Genomic DNA, 13,228 nt, shown 5'->3' on the forward strand with positions numbered 1-13,228 from the left:
TCTAAGGCATTTGATAGGGTAGATCATATGAGACTACTGGTAACTAATGAGTGCAATTGGATTTGACAAAAGAGTAACTGAATGGGTGGCTAAGTTTCTAGATAACAGAAATCAGAGAATTAGAGTGGGTGAAGCTTTATCTTTCCCTGTAATAGGTAAGAGGGGAATTTCTCAAGGCAGTATTATTGGACCTTTATGTTTTCTTATATACGAAGCACACCCAGAAAGTAAGTTCCGTTTCAATTTATCTCTGCTGCAGTGCTGCGATCGCAGTTCCGCACATGCAGGGTAGACGCTCTGTATCAAGGAGAAGAAGCGAGTGCCATTTTGAGATCGCTGTCAGCCACGTATGCTTTGTTGTGCTTGTTTACAATGTCGGTGTTTATTGAAAATCCCGCCGCTTGTGAAATCAGATCTGTGATTCGTTTTCTGAATGCTAGAAAAGTGAAACCAATTGAAATTTATCGGCAAATTTGCGACGTTTACGGACAAAATGTGATGAGTGATTCAATGGTGAGAAGGTGGGTCTGACAGTTCAATGAAGGACGTAGTGTCGTGCACGATGAAGAACGAAGTGGGCATCCATCTTTGGATACAGAAGAGCTGGTTCACGTGATTGATGACAAGATCCGGGAAAACCGCAGGTTAACAATTAGTGCTCTCGCTATGGAATTTCCCCAAATCTCACGAACACTAATTCATGAAATTGTTACCAAAAAACTGAGATTTCGTAAACTTTGCTCACGTTGGGTACCAAAGATTCTTACTGAGCAACACAAAACAAAACGGATGGGTAGTGCATTTCAGTTTTTGACCCGTTATAATGAAGGCGGCGAAGAATTTCTGACACAGATAGTCACAGGAGATGAAACTTGGGTTTCTTACGACACCCCTGAAAGTAAGCGGCAATCAATGGAATGGAGGCACACTTCATTCCCAGCAACGGTTAAGCCAAAACAAATCTTGACACCTCGAAAAATGATGTGCACAGTGTTCTGGGACTGCAAAGGCATCTTACTCATTGATTTCTTACCGCGTGGTCAAACAATGAAAGCAGATGTTTATTGCAAGACACTTAGGAAATTGCGCCGCGCAATACAGAATAAGTGCCGAGGATTGCTGTCAAAAGGTGTTGTTTTCCTTCACGACAATGCACCAACACACACTGCAAATGTGACGAAAAACCTCCTACAGGGATTTGACTGGGACGTGTTTGACCATCCTCCGTACAGCCCTGACCTCGCTCCTAGCGATTTTCATCTGTTCTTACATCTCAAGTTTTTCCTTGGCAGTCAACACTTCAACAGTGACGAAGAGCTGAAAGAAAATGTTTCCAACTGGTTGAAGACACAGGCGGCAAACTTCTATGAAGAAGGTATACAAAAACTTGTGCCCCGCTATGACAAATGCCTGCAAAATTTCGGCAGTTATGTGGAAAAGTAGTTTAAGAGTTGCAGAATTTTGTGCAATAAATAATTTTTCTGTATCTCTACACAATTTAGTTTTATTACCAAACGGAACTTACTTTCTGGACGTACTTCGTATATCAATGATATGTGCAAAGAAGTGGAATCAGACATAAGGCTTTTTGCAGATGATGTTATTCGTAAAGAGTAATAAATAAGTCACGAGATTGTAGGCAACTGCAAAATGTCCTCGATAATATTGTGAGATGGACAGTGGCCAATGGTATGATGATAAACGGGGTTAAAATTCACGTTGTGAGTTTCACAAATAGGAAAAGTCCTCTCATTTTTAATTACTACATTGATGGGGGTGAAAGTTCCCTTTGGGGATCATAGTAAGTACCTAGCTCTTAATATAATGAAAGATCTTCATTTGGCTAATCACATAAATATGATTTTAAATAAAGGTTACAGATCTCTGCACATGGTTGTTAGGGTATGTAGGGGTTATAGTAAGGACGTAAAGGAGAGGGCATACAAGTCTCTGGTAAGACCCCAACTAGAGTATGGTGCTAGTGTAAAGAAAAGCAGCTCAGTTTGTTCTGGGTGATTCCTGACAAAAGAGTAGTGTTGCAAAATTGGTGCAAAGTTTGGACAGTTTAACAATTTAAAAAGACAGTGCTAAAATTGGGGTAGACATTGATTCTAATAACACTGACATCCAAAACACAGTAATAAGATTTGGCCAAAATCCCCAAGTTTTTTGTTTTCTGAAAACAATTGTTAGTTAACTTATTATATTGTATACATTAAAATTTGAGTCATAAATCCTGTTAAACTCATAGTATCTAAAGCTTTAAGTCTTAATATGCATGTCAAAGAGGTTGGAAATATTCTGCATCATGTATAGGTTTGAGGCATGCTTCTGTAATTTATTAATTATGAATGGTAAAATGCAACTTGTTGGTAGTTTCCTCGAACTGGTTTTGATTTGATGAGCAGACTTTGCATTGGAAGCAGTTCGTTTTTATGAGAGTTTGGTCAAAAGGGGCGTCAATCTGAAAATGTTGAAAATGTTGATATACGACCGATACTCTAATTCAGGGATTTATAGACTCAAATGCGCCCAATGTGAATTTTCTTACGTTGGGCAAACTGGACGCAGCTTTCATAGAAGATATTTAGATTATTACAACGCATCTAAGCACAAAAACACTCCGCTATGAGTATTCATATGAAAGAAACGGGGCATAACTCCACCGCCATAGACAAGGACCTTCAAACCTTAAAGATCATTAATAAAGGTAGTCTATTGACTGAATTTGAAAATACCTCCATCTTTTTATTAGACCACACTTCAATAAAAATTAAAATCTAAATTACATCGTAGAAACAAAGAGCCCGGTCACGGAACAAATTCCTAATTTATTGTCATCTCTTGACATAAACAGTAATAAAATCTTCAACTGTAAATCCAACATTAATGCTCATGTATCAACATCAGCCATTGCCCTGTCGCCCAGCCACACCCCTTCCCCCATTCATACCAGTAGCGATCTTAACGCCCCGCCCAGCCCACTCAACCCAACACACTCCCGGCCAACAATGACTTATGGCCTTCATTTAAACCGCAGTGGTACGTATAAGTTAGGAAATTTGTTTGGAAGGGTAATAGGGAGGTACATTCAGGGAAACAGGATGGCCTAGGGAGCGGTGATAAGGGAACAGGGAACTGGAAATCAAGTAGGGATGATATAAAATTGTTAGTGTTGAACTGTAGAAGTATTGTAAAGAAAGGAATAGAATTAAGTAATTTAATAGATATATACAGTATTTACCAGATATTGTAATGGGAGTTGAATCATGGCTGAGAAATGATATAATGGATGCAGAAATTTTCTCACGGCACTGGAGTGTGTATCATAGAGATAGGACAGGAAAGGTGGGAGGGGGAGTTTTCATTCTGGTGAAAGAAGAATTTGTAAGCTACGAAAAAGTTAAAGATGAGACACATGAAATTCTAGGTGTAAGGCTCATTTCTAAAGATAATAGGCAACTTGATATATTTGGAGTGTACAGATCGGGAAAGGGTAGCACTGATGCGGATTCGGAATTATTTGATAGGATAGTCAGCTATGTGGGAAACGACATGGAAAGAAATGTGATTGTAGCGGGAGATCTGAATTTGCCAGATGTCAATTGGGAAGGAAATGCGAACGACAGGAAGCATGACCAACAAATGGCAAATAAGTTAATATGGGAAGGACAGCTGATTCAGAAAGTGATGGAACCAACCAGAGGGAAAAATATTTTGGATGTGGTGCTGATAAAACCAGATGAGCTCTATAGGGAAACTGAAGTAATAGATGGTATTAGTGATCATGAAGCTGTTTTTGTGATAGTTAAAAATAAATGTGATAGAAAGGAAGGTCTTAAAAGTAGGACTGTTAGGCAGTACCATATGGCTGATAAAGCAGGTATGAGGCAGTTTCTAAAAAGTAACCATGATTGGTGGAAAACGGTAAATAAAAATATAAACAGACACTGGGATGGGTTTAAAGAAATTGTTGAGAAATGCGAAAACAGGTTTGTACCTTTAAGGGTGGTAAGGAATGGTAAAGACCCACCTTATTATAATAGAGAAATAAAGAGACTAAGAAGGAGGTGCAGACTGGAAAGAAATAGAGTTAGAAATGGCTGTGGAAGTAAGGAGAAATTGAAGGAACTTACTAGAAAATTGAATCTAGCAAAGAAGGCAGCTAAGGATAACATGATGGCAAGCATAATTGGCAGTCATACAAATTTTAGTGAAAAATGGAAGGGTATGTATAGGTATTTTAAGGCAGAAACAGGTTCCAAGAAGGACATTCCAGGAATAATTAATGAACAAGGGGAGTGTGTATGTGAGGATCTTCAAAAGGCAGAAGTATTCCGTCAGCAGTATGTAAAGATTGTTGGTTACAAGGATAATGTCGAGATAGAGGAAGAGACTAAGGCTAAAGAAGTAATAAAATTTACATATGATAACAATGACATTTACAATAAGATACAAAAGTTGAAAACTAGAAAAGCGGCTGGAATTGATCAGATTTCTGGGGATATACTAAAGACAATGGGTTGGGATATAGTACCATATCTGAAGTACTTATTTGATTATTGTTTGGCCGAAGGAGCTATACCAGATGAATGGAGAGTTGCTATAGTAGCCCCTGTGTATAAAGGAAAGGGTGATAGACATAAAGCTGAAAATTACAGGCCAGTAAGTTTGACATGCATTGTATGTAAGCTTTGGGAAGGCATTCTTTCTGATTATATTAGACATGTTTGTGAAATTAATAACTGGTTCGATAGAAGGCAATTCGGTTTTAGGAAAGGTTATTCCACTGAAGCTCAACTTGTAGGATTCCAGCAAGATATAGCAGATATCTTGGATTCTGGAGGTCAAATGGACTGTATCGAGATTGACATGTCTAAAGCATTTGATAGGGTGGATCATGGGAGACTACTGGCAAAAATGAGTGCATTTGGACTAGACAGAAGAGTGACTGAATGGGTTGCTATATTTCTAGAAAATAGATCTCAGAGAGTTAGAGTAGGTGAAGCTTTGTCTGACCCTGTAATAGTTGAGAGGGGAGTTCCTCAGGGCAGTGTTATCGGGCCTTTATGTTTTCTTATATATATAAATGATATGAGTAAAGGAGTGGAATCGGAGGTAAGGCTTTTTGCGGATGATGTTATTCTCTATAGAGTGATAAATAAGTTACAAGATTGTGAGCAACTGCAATGTGACCTCGAAAATATTGTGAGATGGACAGCAGGCAATGGTATGTTGATAAACGGGGTTTAAAGTCAGGTTGTGAGTTTCACAAATAGGAAAAGTCCTCTCAGTTTTAATTACTGCGTTGATGGGGTGAAAGTTCCTTTTTTGAATCATTGTAAGTATCTAGGTGTTAATATAAGGAAAGATCTTCACTGGAGTAATCACATAAATGGGATTGTAAATAAAGGGTACCGATCTCTGCACATGGTTATGAGTGTGTTTAGGGGTTGTAGTAAGGATGTAAAGGAGAGTGCATATAAGTCTCTGGTAAGACCCCAACTACAGTATGGTTCCAGTGTATGGGACCCTCACCAGGATTACCTGATTCAAGAACTGGAAAAAATCCAAAGAAAAGCAGCTCGATTTGTTCTGGGTGATTTCCGAAAAAAGAGTAGCGTTACAAAAATGTTGCAATGTTTGGGTTGGGAAGAATTGAGAGAAAGAAGAAGAGCTCTGCTCGACTAAGTGGTATGTTACAAGTAACTATTCTCATTTTGGTTCCGTATTGAAGTTGACGTATGTCTCAAGTATTATTACAATATCATAAGTCCACCTGTTCAATACAATGCAATATGATCCACTATTTCATATGGTCAAATATTTTTATACATAATACATAAAAGTTAAAGGTACATGTTTCACCCTCCTTACGGGCATCATCAGCCTATATCAATCTTAAAATAATACATATACTTATAAATTATAGGTTAAAATGTTGAAAAATGGTTTGTAAAACATTATACAATAACATCTAAAACAACGATAATGCACCAAAGTATGTTAAAAGAGAGTGAAATTAACAGTTTTGAAGATTAAAACGTGATTAAACATGAAACTTTGAGAGTCTAAAACTAAAATGGATCCATATGTTTATAATATCATTAAGACTGTGAAGGCCTTGAGTATAAATACAATCATCAAAGGGGGATGTTTCTTCAATTCCCAAGTTGAATCCAAGGTGGTAAAATCACTTTCAGTTATTTAAAACGGAAGTGTGAATGTAATAAACAAGTTTAAAATGTATATGATTGGGAGATCTGAAAGTCGAGAAGAAAATGGAACTTCAATAGAGGCGTTGCTTGTGATAAAACGTATGTCAAAGCTAGCGGAGTTCGGAAATTATGGTAGTCGAATGGATCTAAAAGATAGTCAAGTTGATATATAATTCCGTTGAAACATTTGTTGGAAGAAATGTTCAGGATTTTTCGTACAGAGCGTAGTCGAAAACCCAGTCAAGCTAGCGTTGCTGTAACAACCTGACGTATTTAATACGCTCTGTACGAAAAATCCTGAACATTTCTTCCAACAAATGTTTCAACGGAATTATATATCAACTTGACTATCTTTTAGATCCATTCGACTACCATAATTTCCGAACTCCGCTAGCTTTGACATACGTTTTATCACAAACAACGCCTCTATTGAAGTTCCATTTTCTTCTCGACTTTCAGATCTCCCAATCATATACATTTTAAACTTGTTTATTACATTCACACTTCCGTTTTAAATAACTGAAAGTGATTTTACCACCTTGGATTCAACTTGGGAATTGAAGAAACATCCCCCTTTGATGATTGTATTTATACTCAAGGCCTTCACAGTCTTAATGATATTATAAAAATATGGATCCATTTTAGTTTTAGACTCTCAAAGTTTCATGTTTAATCACGTTTTAATCTTCAAAACTGTTAATTTCACTCTCTTTTAACATACTTTGGTGCATTATCGTTGTTTTAGATGTTATTGTATAATGTTTTACGAAACCATTTTTCAACATTTTAACCTATCATTTATAAGTATATGTATTATTTTAAGATTGATATAGGCTGATGATGCCCGTAAGGAGGGTGAAACATGTACCTTTAACTTTTATGTATTATGTATAAAAATATTTGACCATATGAAATAGTGGATCATATTGCATTGTATTGAACAGGTGGACTTATGATATTGTAATAATACTTGAGACATAAGTAGTACGTTCCGAGCTGTCAGCGGAGAGATGGCGTGGAATGACATTAGTAGACAAATAGGTTTGAATGGCGTCTATAAAAGTAGGAAAGATCACAATATGAAGATAAAGTTGGAATTCAAGAGGACAAACTGGGGCAAATATTCATTTATAGGAAGGGGAGTTAGGGATTGGAATAACTTACCAAGGGAGATGTTCAATAAATTTCCAATTTCTTTGAAATCATTTCGGAAAAGGCTAGGAAAGCAACAGATAGGGAATCTGCCACCTGGGCGACTGCCCTAAATGCAGATCAGTATTGATTGATTGAATGGAAAATTCTAAATTCCCATGGATATGTTTTTGACACCCCTACAATACGAGAAGCGGAGATAAAGCGACTGGTAAGACCACCTCACACAAGCAACACACAGGCTTACATGGAATAAGTTCAAAAAGCTTCACAACATAAACAACATACAGCATGTTTATTCGGAGATGAAATAATCCATTATTTAACGAAACTCGATCAACACTCTACCAGCATTCTTGCCATCCAGCCGGCACTCAACTTTAATAGCAATTCTCAGTCATCAAGGAAGTGATGTATAGAATATTTAGGCCATATCAAAAAACATATAAGCTGAACGTGTTTGATCTCCTACAAATGTAAAAAGAAATGTGTATATGTTATGATCCAATAGATTACAATTGCCATCCCAGTATTGGCATTATGAGTGTTGATATTTTTTATTATCTCCATTCGACGTGGACACGAGTAGTACGTCCCATTATAATTTTAAGACAAGATCGCCCAGTTCATTTCCAAATTGTACCATATATTATATACATTAATGTAAATTGTGCAAGAAATAGTTTTTAAGAATAGTTCTAGTACAAGTTAATCTCCTTATAGGCTGTAAAAATGTACAGATGTTTTAAATCCCACTTGTATCATGCCGTTCTCATTACCGGCATTATGAGAGATGACAGTTAGTATTATTTCCATTGGATGTGAACTTGAGTCGGACGTCACATTAGAACTTTAAGACATGATCAGCTTGTTCACTCCAATATGACCTAATGTTCTTGTACTTCAGTGCAAATTGTTATGTAAAAAATATTGCTTTATGAATAATCCTAGTATAGCATCCACTCAGAGCTCTGACTTGGAGTTAGAATTCATGGCTGATGATGCCTGCAATGACAGGCGAAACATGTACCATACTTAAACTTAATATAATGGCAGTGTTATAGTCCTAAAGACTTTACTAGTATTGAATAGGTGGCTTCAATAAATTAATTGTTTAACATTTAGTAATTGAATTTCAATACAGTAAAAATGAAAATAATTACTTGTAATTGAGTAGCCAACCAGGCTAAGTCCAAAAGATACCTGAATCTCAAAGTCTGAGTTAGCAAAATCTCAAGAGACATTAAGTTCTTGAAATAACTTTTCGCCGTATAGTGTAGCATCATTAGCTTTTTGCCCTGGATTATTCCTAGATACTTAGCTCTTTTGTGCCATTCTACTTGCTATTTGAATAGTAACAGTGGTTTGATATTGGCAGGTTGTTGTGTGCATCTGCTTTTTACATGTGAACATCACTGCTTGGCACTTCTCTACGTTGACTTTGATGCGCTATTTAGTGAACCACAGTTCCAGTGTGCGCAGCGCTACCTGGAGCCCCTTCCTGGTGCATAGAAGCTGAGGGTGCTGGACTGTAATTGCTGTTGCTGTGTCGTCTGCATAGAGGTACGTGGTAGTGAGCTCCGCTGTCGGCATGTCATTGGTAAGGTAAGGGTTATTCTGCCCGAAGACAGGCCCGAACCTCTGCAGAGGTGTTCCTGAGCCGGAGTTTACGTGCGGTAGGGTGGCCAGTTCCTTTCCGCTCCTCCATTCCCTTACCACCACCAACAGCGCGTAGCAACCCATCCAACTCCTGACCACGCCCAATGTTGCTTAACTTCGGAGATCTCACGGGATCCGGTGTTTCAACACGGCTACGGCCGTTGGCATATCATTGGTATACAGGACAAATAGGATCTGTCCTATTAGTGAGCCTTGAGCTATGCCCGCTCTAATGTTTCACGTTCTTGATAGATTGTTATGTACGTCTACTTGAATTTTCCTGTATTTAGGTAAGACATAATCCTTACACATCCAGGATTGAACTTATAGTCTATCCGTTTTGCCAGCAGGCCATCATGCCATGCTTTATCAAAGGCTTTCTGTATATCTAAGAATACCGTGCCTGTGTCCCTTCACTTCTTAAACCCGATTGTAGCATGTTCTGAGAACCGCGTGAGGAGCTGTGTGGAGGAATGTCCGTTACGGAACCTAAATTGTTCGTTCCTAGGTATTCCTTTCTCATCGATGTGGGCTACGAGTCTTTTTAGCAGAATTTTCTCAAATATTTTGCTTATGGCTGTTAGCAGACTTATGGGTCGATAGTTGATGGGATCCGATTTATCTTTCCCTGGCTTCCCCAATACTAGGATTTTCACTAATTTCCATTGCTCTGGGAAGTATTGCAACTGAAGCATGGCATTGAATATGTTGGCAATTATTGTGAGGGCTTTGTTGTTTAGATTCTTGAGGACTATGTTCATGATGTCATCTGGCCTGGCGGCTTTTTTGGGGTTGAGGTGATCCATGATCAATTTTATTTGGGTCTTTTTAATGTCTGGCCTAGGTGCATTGTTGAGAAATTCCTCTACCTCTGCTTTTGTTCGCCGCGTGAATTCGGGGCCTGAAGGGTCGTCATTCGGTGTGAATGCTGCCTCTAATGCATCGGCTATGACTTCGGCCTTCTCCCTTGTGTCGAATACTGGGCCATTCGGTCCCTTGATGGTTTGAAATACGTGTGGCTCACGTGTGAAGTGTCTTGCTAATTGCCAGACTGGTCTAGTGTTCATGTCGATTTTTCGCAGCTTGTTGTTCCATTCATTGGACCGGTGTTCTTTTAGGGCATTTTGAATTTCATTGTTCAGCTGATTTTTCATTTCCCTGTCTATGTTGTAGTGATAGATAGACAGGTAGATAGATAGATAAATGTCTTAATTGGCATAGTTAAGGCCACTGGGCCTTCTCCTACACTAAACCAATTAGTATACATTAAAGTCATAAGTAACATTGCCGTAATTAATACTAGAAGACACAATTTAAACACAATCAAAATATAACTGAAATAAAATTTCACTACAGTGAAACATACACACAACAGCAATAATAATAATAATAATAATACTAATAAACTAAACAATTCCATTCTCGTGCGGCAAACACCGAGAATGAGCTGTTATATGCAGCAGTTCGATGGCGGGATGATGAGCAGGTTGGATGTTTGAGCCCTTGTACATAAGTCATGAACATTTGAGAAGTAATGGAAACGCGAAGAAAGGTAAGATGGGGAAGATGTAGTAAGAACTCGATGGAGGAGAGACAAAGTATGATGGTTTCGACAAACATGGAGTCGCGACCATTCTAGTTTTAGGAAAGATGGTGACATGTGGTCATATTTTCTCAAACTGCATATATATCTCACACATGCATTTTGAGTGCACTGTAGCCTTAGGGAAAATTGTGGCCTCACATCATTGAAAACAACATCACAATAGTCAAAATGTGGCATTACAAGAGCTTCAATTAATTTATTTTTAAGCTTTATTGGAAATGTATGTTTATATTTATACAGAGAATGTAAAGCTGAGTTAAACTTTTTGACAGATATGTAAGATATGTGCAGATCAAGTCATGCGTTTGTCCATGATCGAGATTCTTCACTTGCGATACAAACGGAATTGGAACATCCTGAAGGATTACTCTTGGCAACGGACATTTAGATTTACTTGTTATTTGACTTCAATGGCCAAGAAGGATTACTTGCGACTTGGTAGGGTTCAATTTCAGGCCATGCGCAGCAGACAAATCACTAACAGCCTGTAAGTCAATGTTTAGTAAGTCGATATTATCCTAAAGGTCTCGTGTTGTAGAATCTGTGTAGAGTTGAAAATCGTCAGCATACATGTGGTATTTGCAGTGTCTTAAATTCGATGATATGTCATTCCCAAAGAGTGTGAAAAGAAGAGGACCAAGTACAGAGCCTTGAGGGATTCCTCTGTTCACGTGGCGCCACGAGGAAACGATTCCATTTTTACCTTTCACACATTGTTAACGTCTGGGAAGATAAGAATGCATCCAAGCAATCGTACTCTGAGAAATATGTAGAGCCTTCGGTTTTACAATTAAAGTGTCAATGTCTACGCTGTTGAAAGCTTTACTGTAATCTAGTAGTACCAGAACTGTGAATCGTCCTCTGTCTATTGCTTGTCTAACATCCTCAGTCACTTTAAGTAAGGCTGTAGTTGTACTATGTCCTTGTCGGAAACCAGACTGGAGAGGATTAAGGAGATTGTGCGTTCGAAGGTACTCAGACATTTGTGTATGGACTACATATTCTAAGATTTTAGACAAAGCTGATAAAATGCAGTCTGGATGATAGTCTCCCTCGTTCGAAGGCGTTTGACTTTTCGGAAGAGGTAGCACAATAGCCTCCTTCCAGAGACATAGATATGTCGTGTATAATGTAGAAGAGAGAAACTGATTATATGAGTTAAGGTTGGTAATATACAATCAAGAATTAGTTTGACCATGCCAGTCCCAAAGTCATCAATTCCTTTTACTTTCGTGCTTATTCTGAGGACTGCTTTTCTTACTTGGAGGGGCACCACATGACTGAAATAGAATTTCTCTCTGTCAGGGGTAGGGTGTGTACCGTAATAATTCATAAGTCTCTGTTTGTCGTCAGGTCGTACTGCAGAGCAATTAGCAGTAAAGTACTCGTTAAGAGTCCCGAGAGGTACTGTAATTTCTTCTCTGTTCTTGTTCTTGGTAAGTTCAGGCTTATTAATAGATTTCCAAAATGCCATCGCTGTTCTACCATCAGGCGTAATTAAACTGTAAGCGTGTCGCAGCTTAGCATTTTGTATTGTTGTGTTGTCTTATTTCGTAACTTCCTATATTCGTCAAAGTTTTGAACGGTAGGGTCATTTTAGTACTGTCTGTGAGCACAGTCTCTTTGTTTCATTAGTTGTCTAATTTCGTCATTTAACCACAGGGAGGGTCCTTTCGATATTCTCACTCGCCGCTTTGGGGCATGCCTGTCAAATAGTTCTGTTACTTTGCTATTAAAGAAGTCAACTTTGTCGTCTAGATTGTTATAGTTCGTTATGTCATGCCAGGGTATTTTGCCTGCGCCCACTAAGAGTCTATCTTTATTTATATTTTTCAATGTTTGATAGGTGATAAATTTCTGGGAGGGTTTCCATGGCTGGAGGTTATACGAGGTGCATATTGCATCATGTGCAGATATACCAGGTACAGAGGTTTGACCAACATAGAGAACTCTGTCTGAGTTGCTGGTAACTACAAGATCTAATAGTGTGTGCGAATGAGATGTATGGTGAGTCAGAGAGAGAGGTAAGATTTCCATATTATAGGCTTGAAACAATGTTTTGAGTCGTGTGTATTCGGAAAAAGTTGCGTCAGTTATGTCCGTACTGAAGTCTCCCATAATTATTGTGTGAGGGTAGTCTGGCAGTAGTTTAGTTAAGTCAGCTTCAAAATCTTCTAAGTGACCTGTATTCGGAGGTTTGTAAATTACTGCTACAATGGCTTTAATCCCCTTCGTTGTTATTTCTACAAACATGTATTCTGGTTTTCTCTCATACCTGCCTGGTGAATGACTTAACAACTTAGGTTTCAAAATCAAAATCTCTTTATTTGCAAATGAGGTGTCTACCTCGGTGGCAAATGGTACACTAAAATACATTATTGTCAAGCACTAAATATTACATTAACAAGAGAAGAAAATTTTTCCTATAATACAATATTATACAATTTACGCTAACAATGTTTTCTATTAAACACACAGCTCATCCTTAATAAATTTATATTGTTTACAAAATTCTAATTATAATATCTCCTGTACTACTTACAAATATAGTCAACTGATATACAGTATGTCGAATTGCTTCAAATGATACTAT

This window comes from Anabrus simplex, chromosome 2, assembly GCF_040414725.1.
Source record: "Anabrus simplex isolate iqAnaSimp1 chromosome 2, ASM4041472v1, whole genome shotgun sequence".
Classification (NCBI taxonomy): Eukaryota; Metazoa; Arthropoda; class Insecta; order Orthoptera; family Tettigoniidae; genus Anabrus; species Anabrus simplex.